The sequence below is a fragment of the Notamacropus eugenii genome, chromosome 6 (assembly GCF_028372415.1).
Source record: "Notamacropus eugenii isolate mMacEug1 chromosome 6, mMacEug1.pri_v2, whole genome shotgun sequence".
NCBI lineage: Eukaryota > Metazoa > Chordata > Mammalia > Diprotodontia > Macropodidae > Notamacropus > Notamacropus eugenii.
Window position 1 is genome coordinate 31,548,798 of NC_092877.1, and position 12,476 is coordinate 31,561,273.

Consider the following 12,476-nt stretch of genomic DNA (forward strand, 5'->3'; position numbering starts at 1 on the left):
AACACAGCAGTGGTTGAGCAATCATATCCTCTCATTTCTACTGCTCTCACCACTACTGCCTCCAATGTCCTATTCCAGATCTGCCCTCCCCGGTTTCAATGTATCCTCTGATTGGAAACTACTACTTTATCATTAGCAAACCTCCCTTTAAGACTTTTTCTTCTTATTTTTCTTCTACTTTTAGGTCCTCGCTGAGACTTGCTCCTCCTGGATATGATTGCCTCCCACATCCTTCATCTCTAGTATTAGTTATATTTTTATCCTACACTCAATTTGCTGGTCCCAAAGGTGGAATATGATAAGATAGCCCTTTTCACGGTGATAAGAGAATTTTGGGCAACTCTCTTGCTGCTATTTGCTTAAGATGAGCAGACAAATTAGCTAGAGTCTGCACAATCGAGCTGAGAAATCAAATGTAGCCTTGGCATTATCTGGTTAGTTCCTGCTGTATCTACAAACAGCTTGAGATGTTATCTAGTCATCAGCTGGTTTCCTGTTTTACTTGACATGGATCTTCCCCTTTTGTCACATCTTCTTTGCTCCATAAATCATCATCTTCCCTTATTTACCCTCTGAAATTTGATTGTACTCATCCTCTAACTAAAACTTATATAAGGATGCTGAGACTGCAGCTAAGGACTCTGATTTTTGTATACAGTGAGTCTGTGCACTGAACACAATAAATTGGTTTTCACTGCTTCTCTGCATTATTGGTTGTGTAAGCTGGCATCAGTAACTATCAGCAAACCCCCAGACAATTTTTGCCATATCACGAAGTCCATACATGCATTCTATATTTGCCATTGATCCCATAACTTCCTATCCTCTCCAGGAGATTGCTACACTATCAATCACACCCCTCTATTCTCCAATCTCTGTCTTTTGGTTCCTTTACCTGAAGCCTACAGAAGCAGCCATATTTCCTCTCATCCTTAAAAAAAGAAAACCTCCTCTAGATCTTAACTTTGCCTTTTACCAAAACTACCTTCTAATTCATTATGCATGCATCATACCCAAAAGCTTGGAGGTGGGAGGGTGTTGGAATTAAATAGTTTCTTGGGTATGGGAGAAATGGACAACGGCCACCCCCCCTTCCCAAGTGAACCCCAGAGGCTAACTTCAGTGAGTATCCTGAGGTAGACAGTTTCCAGTGAGAAATACCACCTTTCCTTTGGTATCTCATATCAAAACCCTTTCACACTGAACCAAGAATTTCCCTGACATGTTTGTGTAACAGACAGACTTTCCCCCTCCCCTCCTTAGAAACATCCTGTCTCAAAGCATCCTGTCTTCAGCTATTTTATTTTAAATGAGAAGAAGGACATTTGCTATTGCATCTTCGTCTTTCACTGTCTCATTCTTGCCTTTGCTGCTGAAAGTAGAGGATTCCAGAATCCTGGGAAGCTTCTCTTCCCTTATCTGGTCTGTCAAATTCCTTTAAGTGAGACCAGCTATGCTGAGACGGTTAAATCCCTTATCATCTCCTGCAGCTAAGAATACACATTTTTCTCCAACAAGTATACTGTTCTTCTTATATAACCACCTGTTTTCTGAATAGCCACTTTTCTTTTGTTTCACACAATGTTACTTTGAAAAATGCTGAGCTTCTGAATGCTGCCCTAAAAATCTGCACATAAGGAGGATCTTGGGTCATGCTCAGGGTAGATTTCCATCCATCTTTTAATCTCTCCCAATCAGCAGGTATAAATAGCTATTTGTTTCACTCTTAACAGACTCCTTATTGCTATCATGTGATGCTGACCTCAAGAAAGATTGGTGAGTGATGACCCTCTTGGGTCCCTAAAAAAATTCCACTACATGGGAAGAGGGTCATTTTATCCTTACTGAGTGGAAGGGATGAGAGTGACAAATGGAAGAAATATGGAGGCCTAGGAGACCAGAAAAGCACATCTGTCAGTGTGACCTGCTTATAAAGTTGGGAGAGTAGTAAGCTTGGAAGATACTGTCCAATTAACTGGAAAGCAGCCAGACTATCCCTAGAAAGGCCAACTTCGTCTTCCACAGCAAGCAGACAGATGGGACTGCAGCAGTCCAGTTGTTGGGTATGAGTTATAGTTGATTCTCCTCTCTTACACATGCAAAGCAAGGTAGCTGGAGGCATCTTCTTTTTTTATTCCCTCTTCCTTCCCTCCATCTGTGCAGCTGAAGATGAAAATTGTCAGTAACAATTATGTTCTGTGTTGCTAGCCACCACTGCCAGAGGTACTTTGAAAGTCTGGCTCTTTTTGTACAAATTAATTTCGTATACTGTTTCTTGAGAACAGTGTCCCTGGACAGAGTGCCCTGAGGGGATTTGCATTTCACAAAAATATCCATCTAGGACTCCAGTTCCCATTTAGAGGTGAGGTGGAGGGGGTCAATTGATTCACAGTTTAGTTTATGGATGATCCTATTATCTCTCAATAAAACCCTCAATAAAATCCCTCAAAACTTTGACTTGGGCCTCATTTAGACCTCCTCTATTAGGGTGTGACTGCAGATTTCCTGAAGTTTCTTTGGAATGAAAAAGAATGGAAGGAACACAGAGACTCTTCCAGAGAAATCTAGTATTACATTAGGTACATACTTAAGAGTTTTTTAATCTGAGTTAGTTTAAAAAAAAATCTTGTATTTCATTATAATGTTTCTTTCATCACCCTATGAACTTTGGGAGATAACGAGGTATAGAGGGAGACTTAGAAAGAGTGGTCAGATAGGTATGAGAAGAACCAGAAGACAGCAGTGTCACCAAAAACTAGAGAAGAGAGGGTATACAGGTAGAGAGTGATTGGCAGTTAAGGCAGCAGGTTAAGTCAAGAATGAGGATCAAGAAAGGGCCATTACATCTAGCAATTAAGAGATCATTGACACTTGGTGATGTTTCTCTAAAAACTTAATTCAAATTTAAAATGAAAAAATTATTGGTAGTTTATACACAGAAAAGATAAAAAGTTCAGAAATAACACAGAGAAGTAGGGCAGTGTTGGAACTGTTATGTTAAATTTAAAACATATGTTTTAAAAAATTCAAGTCATACATAGTGAAGATGTTATCTTTTTTTGTATAAGGAAATGTTTTTGTTTCTTCATGTTTGTGTCCAGTTCATATTATTAAAAAGGAAAAATTATTTTAAAGTATTTTTAGGGATAGTAATGACTGAATATGCAGCTAATGAATATTTATTAAGTACCCCACTATATGCTAAGTAACCATTGTGTTAAGCATGAGGAATACAGATATGAAAGACAAAAAAGTCCATGCTCTCAAGGATTAATTTTTTTAATCTTGTAACTTAGTGATAAGAGATATGAAGATCTGGTTCTAAGTTCAATTTATTTCCATATTTTACTTTAAATGGATGTCATGGATAAAAAAATTACTAAATAAAGATAGATATAAACGGAAGAAATGTAACTTTAATTGGCCGTGCTTGCTAAATCATGCTAATTTTTCAATTCCAACCCAATGATGCAAAAATTTTTGTTCAAGTTTAGCTAATAATACTTTTCCTTCGTCCCTGAAGTCAATCAGCTGTTTTTGCAAACTAATCAAAAGGTCTTGCAACATAATTTTTAAAAAAATGTGTTCAAAACTTCCTAAAACTCCATTTGGAAAATTTTGATCTTCTAATTTTTATTCTGAACTTAAAAAATACAAAAGGGCATTTCCACACAAATAGCAGAATATGCGTAAAGAAGATTCTACATAAAACCACAAATCCTTCATTCTGCTTACTTAAAAGAAAAAGATATGATGCATTCTAGACACAAATTTCAAAATTGTCCTACTTGTCAGTACTTCTTTCTGAACTTGTTCTCTTGTATTTCAAAAAATGTTGCTACAGCCCTCTTTATTTTGGCATTGTGATTGATAAACCTTCCAACCCCCTACATGCCCTGATCAAAAACTAAGAGTAAGAAAAAGAAAAAACCCTCACAGTGGTCATGTCCAAAAGTTAGTGTAATCTGCACCTTGCGTCCATTAATTCTGTCAGAAGATTGGTCATATGCTTCATTGATCTGCTGGAGACTTGACTCCTCATTGCATTGATGAGAGTTCTTAAGTCTTATAAAGTTGCTTTTCTGAGACTAGTCTGATACAACCTGACTGTGTGAAGAAGAAATGATGCTAAGACACCAAGGATCTCAGCTTCCCTTAAGCATTCAACTTAGAGATGAAACACTTTATTAGGCCATAGAGAAAATTCTCCTCTATCCAATCCAGGAATCCAAAGAGGATCCCCATAATTTTACAGCCCTTTGAAGATGTTGGGGGAGAGAAATTAAAGGCAGAGGGGAGAGCTCAGACAGTTGCCCCTTTGGGAAGTCTAAGCATTCCCTACTTGAGCCTGGCAGCAGCCCAACCAAGAGCCATGAGCAGTTTGGCCTTCCTTATCCACGCCTGGGCTTCTGCCTTGCCCAAACCTATGCATGGCTGCCTACGCTGGATCAAGAGGGTGCAGCCTTCTAGCATTTCAGGTGGGTTTGATGGGGTGCTTGGGTGCATGTGCTTGCACCACAATTCTAAAATCACATTTCTCCCTAGCCTCAAAATACTATCCCAGGCAGTTTCTCCCTAGCCCAAGGACACAGCCTGCCCCTGCCACAACCGTTATCTTCCTTCCTGTTACAGTAACCAGCTGCACCTACAGAACTTATTAGTCTGAACCAGCTGTGTACTGGCTGAACTGGCTGTGCACTGGGTCATAACGACATTTACTACTCACTGACCAATCATATGTATCCTAGACTTAGACATAGCATACTCCCTTATTTATCTTGTAACAAGACATTGACGAGAGCAGCCCGGTATCCCTTAGTTAGTCCTGACTATTAGTTGACTTAGTGACATTTCAGGTCTAAAACCATACCTCCATGTAGCCCCTCCTTGGGCTATTTCTCGATGAACTCTGGGTAAAATATCTGCACAGTTGATACTAAAAGTGTTTCTTTAAGAACTAACCACTCCCTAATCCTGCCCTGAATCACCTAGTCAGCATATTTGGCACATGTTTTACTACAGAATATCCTGCATAAATTTTACCTCTACCCCTCTAAAGTTGTAAGTTTCCTAAGAACTCTTCCCCACTGAAAATCGTAATAAATCTTTACCACCTTGACCTCAATGCTTGAGTCTGTGAATTCTTTCCCAGACGGCCCACGCAGGGAACTCCAGTCTGTACCTCTCTCTCTCCAGCCCTCATCAGGTTCAGTGCAGCAGTCCCTGAAACAGAGTCTAAGGTTGGTCCAGTCCCAATGGGCCCCAACTCTGCCTTAGTCGAAGACAGCAGGCAGCCTTAAGGAGTTCTGGTTTGATCAGCTCAGGGTCTAGCTAGGTACTAGGGGCTCTAACCAAACTTCAAGAGAAAGGCCATTGATAAAATTGAGCCTGAGTGTTACCTGAAGTCTGTGGACAGGAGTAACTCCAGAACCCAGAAGCAGGAGAAAAAAACTCCATGCCAACCTATAGCAGGGAAAGGTCCTGGAACCCAGTGAAAAGAGGGAATCCCCAGACATTGCCCTGGAATACCTTGGAAGTGGGAACTAGTAAGGTTCACTACATTCAGGACTGGGGAGACTGCCCACTTCAATCATCAGTTGTAAAACCTGATCCAAGTACAATGTTGGGCCTACTCCTCTGGCCTCATGAGAAAACTAAGAACAATTCTGACCACTGTTAGAAAATGTCTGACATTGAGAGCACCCAGGGGATAAACTCCAAGGAAGATAGCAACCCACAAGTCAGTCAGTCAACCAGCATTCACTAAGTGCCAATAATGCACCAGGATTTTGGCTAAGCACGAGGGGTACAAAGGAAGGTAAAAGATATTCCCTGCTCTCAAGGAGCTCACAGGTTAACTGAAGAAACATGCAAATGACTACGTATTAATAAGATATATGTGTGTGTGTGTGTATGTATACACACACATACACACAATAAATTGGAGATAAACAGTAGAAGGGAGACACTAGCATTAAGGTGGACTGGGAAAGGTCTCTTGCAGAAGACAGGACTATAGCTGAAAGTTGAGGAAGCCAAGGAAGCCAGGAGGCAGAGGAGGGAGAGAGTTCCAGGCATGGGGGACAGAGATTGAAAATGTCTGTAGTTGGGAGATAATAGTGTCTTGTGTGAGAAACAAGGAAGTCACTGACACTGGATCTTAGCCTACATCGGGGGAGCAGAATACAGGAAGACCAGAAAGGCAGGAAGGGGCCAGCTTATAGAGGACTTTGCAAGCCAGATGATTTTACATTTGATTCTAGAGGCACTGGGGTTAAATGAATGGGGCAGGAGGGAGGTCAATGGAGTTTCCTCTGGGTCGGACCTACATGGTCAAACCTGCATTTTTAGTAAGATCACTTTGATAGCAGACTGAATGGATTAGAGTAAGGATGCATTTGACTAAGGGAAACAGAGCATCTGTAGTCCTGGTGTGAAGTGCCAAGTGTCTGCACCATGGTGGTGCCATCATCAGGGGATAAGAAATACTTCAGACAGAAATGATGTAATTTGGTAACACATAGGATATGAGGGATGAGAATGAGAGATTAAGGATGACACCTAGGAACCTATTGGTGGCCCTTGACAGTAACAGGGCAGTCAGGGCAAAGGGGGGATGGGGGATATTGGGGAGAAATATGAGCTCAGTTTTGGACATCTTGAGTTTAAGATGTCTATGATTAGCAATAACTTTCTGAGTATCTATCTCCCTCTCATATTTCGAGCACTTAACTGTCCTATTTTACCATTCCTAAGGCCATTTGATGTTGACCCGACTAAGACAAACACAGCAGACTGCCAGCTCGAGAGCCTCACCCTCACTTTTTTGTTTCTTCCACCTCACAACACAGCAATCTACCTCTTCACAAAGCTAAGCAGTCCCTCTAGCGAGTGTTCTTTGATGTGCAACTGCTATTGATAAGCCTCCTTTCCTCAATATTCCCAGAATTCGCAATTTTTTTTTAAACTGGGGAAAAATTACTCATACCTCTAGGTTTTTACACAGCAGTTTTCTCCCATCTTCAATGGACAAGGTAGCATATTATCCTCATTTTAGAGAATGGCTAATAATAATAGCTAGGATTTATACAGTGCCTACCATGAGCCAAGCCCTGTACTACTTTTAAGCTGTATGGTTACACAACCAGTGGCAGCACCAGGACTTAAAGCTGGGTCTTCTGATGTCAAACTCAGTGCCCTTTCTTGTACCTCACACTGCCTCCCTTTATTAGAAAAGAGCCTCTCCCCTGAAGTGGGGTACCATGTCTGAGGAAAGGATGATGAGGAATGAGAAGAGTCCTAGACACCATTGGGTGGCTAGGAGTGCGTGCGTGCGTGCGTGCGTGCGTGCGTGCAGGGGGGTGTCTCTAGCAGCCTTATGTATCTCAGATGAAAGAAGCAATGAGAAGAGTCCTAGACACCACTGAGTGGCTAGGAGTGTGTGTGTGTGTGTGTGTGTGTGTGTGTGTGTGTGTGTGTGCACGTGTGTGTGTGGAGGGGGGTGTCTCTAGCAGCCTTATGTATCTCAGATGAAGGAAGGAGCCAAACAAGAACTCATTCTGGAAATACCTTGCACCAGGTGCCTACTCATCTGAAATGTAAGGAAGATTAGATGAAGTGCTGAATATGTGATCCCTCACTCTCCACCAGGCATTTACCTTGGCTGCAGATACACAGGATTTAGAAGTCTGACAAGATGTTCCAAAACATGTATGTAATCTTGGCAACGCAAATACTGACACATATTGAACCTACCCGGGGCAAAAAGCTTAACAATGATATTAACTGCTAGAATGTAAATAGCATTTTGAAGTTTATCCCTCCCACCTCCATCCTTGTGGTGCAGAAGTCTTAAGTTTTTAGTGATCTCTACCATGCACAGAATTTGGGCAGACATATAACATGACTAGAAAATGAACTAGAAATGCTTAGAGACGATGGTCTATGCAATCTGGGAATATAATTCATTTGCAAACTGAGTAATTCCAATCTCCCTCCACCCAATTTATTCTTGGCATACTATCATAGGATCACAGATTTAGAGATGTAAGGAACCCGAGGGGTAGGTTATGTAGGCCAGCCCTTTCCATGTAAGGATGAGGAAATTGAGGCCTGGTGGTGAAGTTACTTGCCCACGTGCCTACAGGTAGCATATTCACATTCTGTAAAACCAAACACACTTTCCACTACATCATGAGTCAGCAATGTAGCTATCATTATTCATCTTCTCAAGCTCTTCTTAGAACCTTTTAGTAAGGTCTTACTAAAAGTCATTGCATAGGACTGGCATTATGGGGAATATTAAAAGTCAGGAATCCTTACTCTTAAACGGAGACTCTTTTGCTCTGATCCTGGTCTCTCTAATAGATTCTAGCACAGAACATGGTACACAGAGAGCACTTAATGATTACTGAACAGAAAAGGAACCAAACTTTTTCTGTTTGGATTTAGAGCATAACTAGTAAGAAAAAGGTGGAAGTTAGAGAATTGGATTAGGGCTAAAAATTAGGAAAAATTCTGTATCAATTGAAGTTGTGCAAGGATAAACCACATTGAACATCTTTGTCATGACTTAAACGGATGACCTGGGGGTACTGGGTAGAGAGTTCCTAGCAACTGCGGATATTCAGCAGAGGTTATATGGCTACATACTGGGGTTACAGTAGAGGGCAACCACGACTTAGGATAGTACCTAGCTATGTAAACATTTCCTCCCCTAAACTTCACAACCCTAATCTGAAAATTGGGAGGTCAACAGCTGGAAGTGGACTAGATTATCTTAAACATCATTCTGGCTGGGGACATTAATAGTTTGCCCTCTTAGCCGTCTTTTAACCATGTTAAGATACGGTCATCGTGGTACCATTCACACCGCTCAATCATCATATGTAAATCAGCAACCTGGGACACACCAGTCCATATAAAGATGCCCAATACAAGTTTACGTAGGAGTAGAGTAGTTCTAAACAAACATATGAATCTTCTTGCTCCTTAGATCTCACATCGACTGTTCGACTTGTAAAGCAGGAGCTAGAGAATTGATAGTTGAAATTCTTCCAGGATTGAACGCCATGACGAGCAATTCCATGGTGGTAAATGGAAAAGAGAATGCACCATTTTAAGCAGAGGACAAAGGCCAGCCCTGCACTTTGTGTCCAAGAACGACTCCACAACTTACGTGTTACAAGACTTGCCTAGGGCAACTCAGCAGTTAGGCAACATACTCAGGGTTTACTGCCAGTATGCACTAGAGGGAAATCTTGCGCCTGGGTCTTCCTTTTTCCAGCTCTTTAAATGGCACACCACACTGTAATCCCATTTAAACGCTATCTCTAAAAACTGGCCTGCATATTAACAGGCACTTATCAAACAGAACACTCACAAACTGTGACTAAAATGATCTTAGAGGTATGATTTTGTGAGGTACCTGTGATTGGGGTTTGGTGAGAAATTGCCTGGTCCCTGGAACACAAGTATACTAGACTATAAAGTACAACTCTGGCCTTATTAACCACTGCTCTTATCTAGGAATTTCAAACCACCCTCCTTGAAACAACTTTCAGAAATCAGACAGCTTTGGATAGTACAAAGGGGCAGATGGCAAATAAAGCAAATATAACATTTGATTTGGAGAACAACGCTCTAACCAACTGAGTTAAGGAGTCAGTCACTGAGAAAGCTTGTAGTTTCGGCATAAACCACACTGGTGCTTCACCAGCCTTCCTTCTTCTTTTGTCTCATAAAACAAATGTCTTTTATGGCTATATGTTTTGGAAAAGGTAATATACAGTAAAAACCGAAACAATGAACATCCAGTTATCATTTAGGCAGGTTTCTGGTTTTAGGACCGGAGGGGTTTTAACAAGATGGCCAACAATATAAAAGGAGAGAAATTTTTTATATCCCAAAAAATGCTTCAAAAGCACTTTGTTAACTTGTGTTCATCCTTCGTTGCTGAAGATGATCATTCATCAGAAGTGATGACATGACTTGCACTTGACTTTGTTTTGAGTGAGGGAGGGCTGTGCAGGTCACCAGCCTCACTTCTCCTCCAGAGCCATTTGAATCCTGTGACCTGATACTCCTCAGGATGACTGGAGATGACTCAGGATGAGGCAATTGGGGTTAAGTGACTTGCCCAAGGTTACACAGCTAGTGAGTGTCAAGTGTTAACTAAATAAGAAAGCATTCCATTGTTCTGGATGAGACTGAATCTTTTTTTGAGGAGGGTGGGAAAGAGGTGGAGTGGAAAAAGGCATTGACATACCAGGTCATATTTTACTGCAACAAAGTTCACATAATTAAACGATAACTTCCTTCTCTGGAAATAAGTCCTAAACATTTTCTTTTGACAAATCCCAAAGGCAAGCAGATATGCTTTCGAAGTAAGTTACTTTCAAGGCAAATAAAAACTTACTAGCAGTTCAGAACATCAACTGTTTTAACTTCTGTAAAACTCAGCACTAAATGGTTATATGGCAGAGTAAAAAACTCAAGCCTGTTTTTAATAGATTTAACCACTGGTTTTAAGAATTTACATTTATAATGTTCAAAATTCAAGACTTAAGGCATGATCATAATTCCACAAATTGATGCTGGCAGATACTATCACTTGATGACAGTACCTATGGACACATGTATAAATGTGCAAAGTTAATCCCTCTGGTTAATTCTCTTTTTCCTTCCAAAGGACTCCAAAAATCTTAGCTACCAAAGGATTTGATTCTCTAAGAAATTATTTGAGTAATTCTCTGAGAAATTATTAAGAACATTAGAAAATATTATAAATGAACTTTCAAGTCTCCCGATACACTGGTGTCTTCCATTAGCATTTCTGCTTGTTAAAGACAAAAGCTTCCTATGCTCCTACAAAAATAAAGGGAAAAGACCTCAAAGAATTGTCACCACTCTTGACTTTTTATAGATCTATACCATGACACTGCCAGGAAGACATCATAATCATTTTATAATATGATATCTTAGAAGTCTGAAGGGCATTCAATTATTCGGCAAGTAGGTAATTAAGCGCCTTCAATGCACATGTGAGACATAGATTAAAAAAAAAACAAACATCTATATCCTTAAACATCTTTCATTCTACTGAGGCAGAGGGCAGCATATAACCAGTATAAAGATAGGTAAATATAGAGTAACAGGAGGGACAGAACATCAGTTACTGGGAGAGATGAGACTCTGGGTTACAGGCAGCGCCTAAGAGGCGAAGGGGAGGAGGGAGCTCATCCCAGGCACAGCAGGACAGTCTGTACAGACAACAAGACATGGGGGTCAGAGAGCTGAGTTAAGGCCAGTTTGGCTAAAACATAGTGAGCATTAAAGGGAGTCATGTAAAATAAGTTTATAAATGTAAGAGCTTTAAACACCAGGCTGAGCTCTAGAAATTAAAGAGAAAAAGAACCTGTGTATGACAAAAAGCAGAAGTAGAAGAAAAGCATTTAAAAAATGGACAAGTTCTAAATCTATTTAAGAATTTTGATCACTATAATTAACGACTCCAGTGTACCAGTGATGAATTGTACTAAATACACACACACATAACACACAGGCACACACAAACACACACACGTTAATGTGGAATCTGTTTTACCTGACTGCATTTTTGTTCTATGGTTTAGTTTTCCTGGGGGCTGAGGGAGGGTAGAAACTGAGAGAAAATAAATGCTCTGTCAATTAAAAAAAAAGGAATTTAAAAAAGACAAGGAAGACAAAATAATGGGATTTTTAAAAACACTGGCTAAAGAATTTTAATTTTATCCTAAAAGCAAAAGGAGCCACTAAAGATTTTAAGTAGGAAATGATGTCAGACGTATACTCTTATTGTTTTTGCAGCAATATGGCGGATGGATCAGAAAAGAGAAAGATTGGAAGCAATGAGACCAGTTAAGAGGACACTGCATAAGCCCAGGTGAGAGAGGTAAAGAGCTTGAACTAGAATAGGAGTCATGGGACTGGAGAAGAGGATATTGTTGACAATGTTGTTGCAGTTCGGTCATTTCAGTCATGTCTGACTCTTCATGACCCATTTGGGATTTTCTTGGCAGAGGTTCTGCAGTGGTTTTGCCATTTCCTTCTCCAGCTCATTTTACAGACGAGGAAACTGAGGCAAATAGGGATGACTTGCCGAGGGTGCCACAGCTAGTGTCTGAGGCCACATCTGAACTCAGGTCTTCTAGCACTCTATCCACTGCGCCACCTGGCTGCCCTAAACGTGAGAAACGCTGTCCAGGCAAAACTGAAAAAGAAACAGCAACTGACTGAATGGATGTTGGGGGAGGGGGAGAGGAAGTCACAGACAGCTCAGTTTGTGAACACTGGAAGGATGATGGGGCCATCAAAGGAAATAGGCTGGCCCTTAATTCACTGTGAAACTCTCTCACAGGAAATACACAACCAAGAAAACCTGGGACACAAAAGATAAAGAAGTGAATACACCTGTAGGAGGCTGGAGGGCACATGAG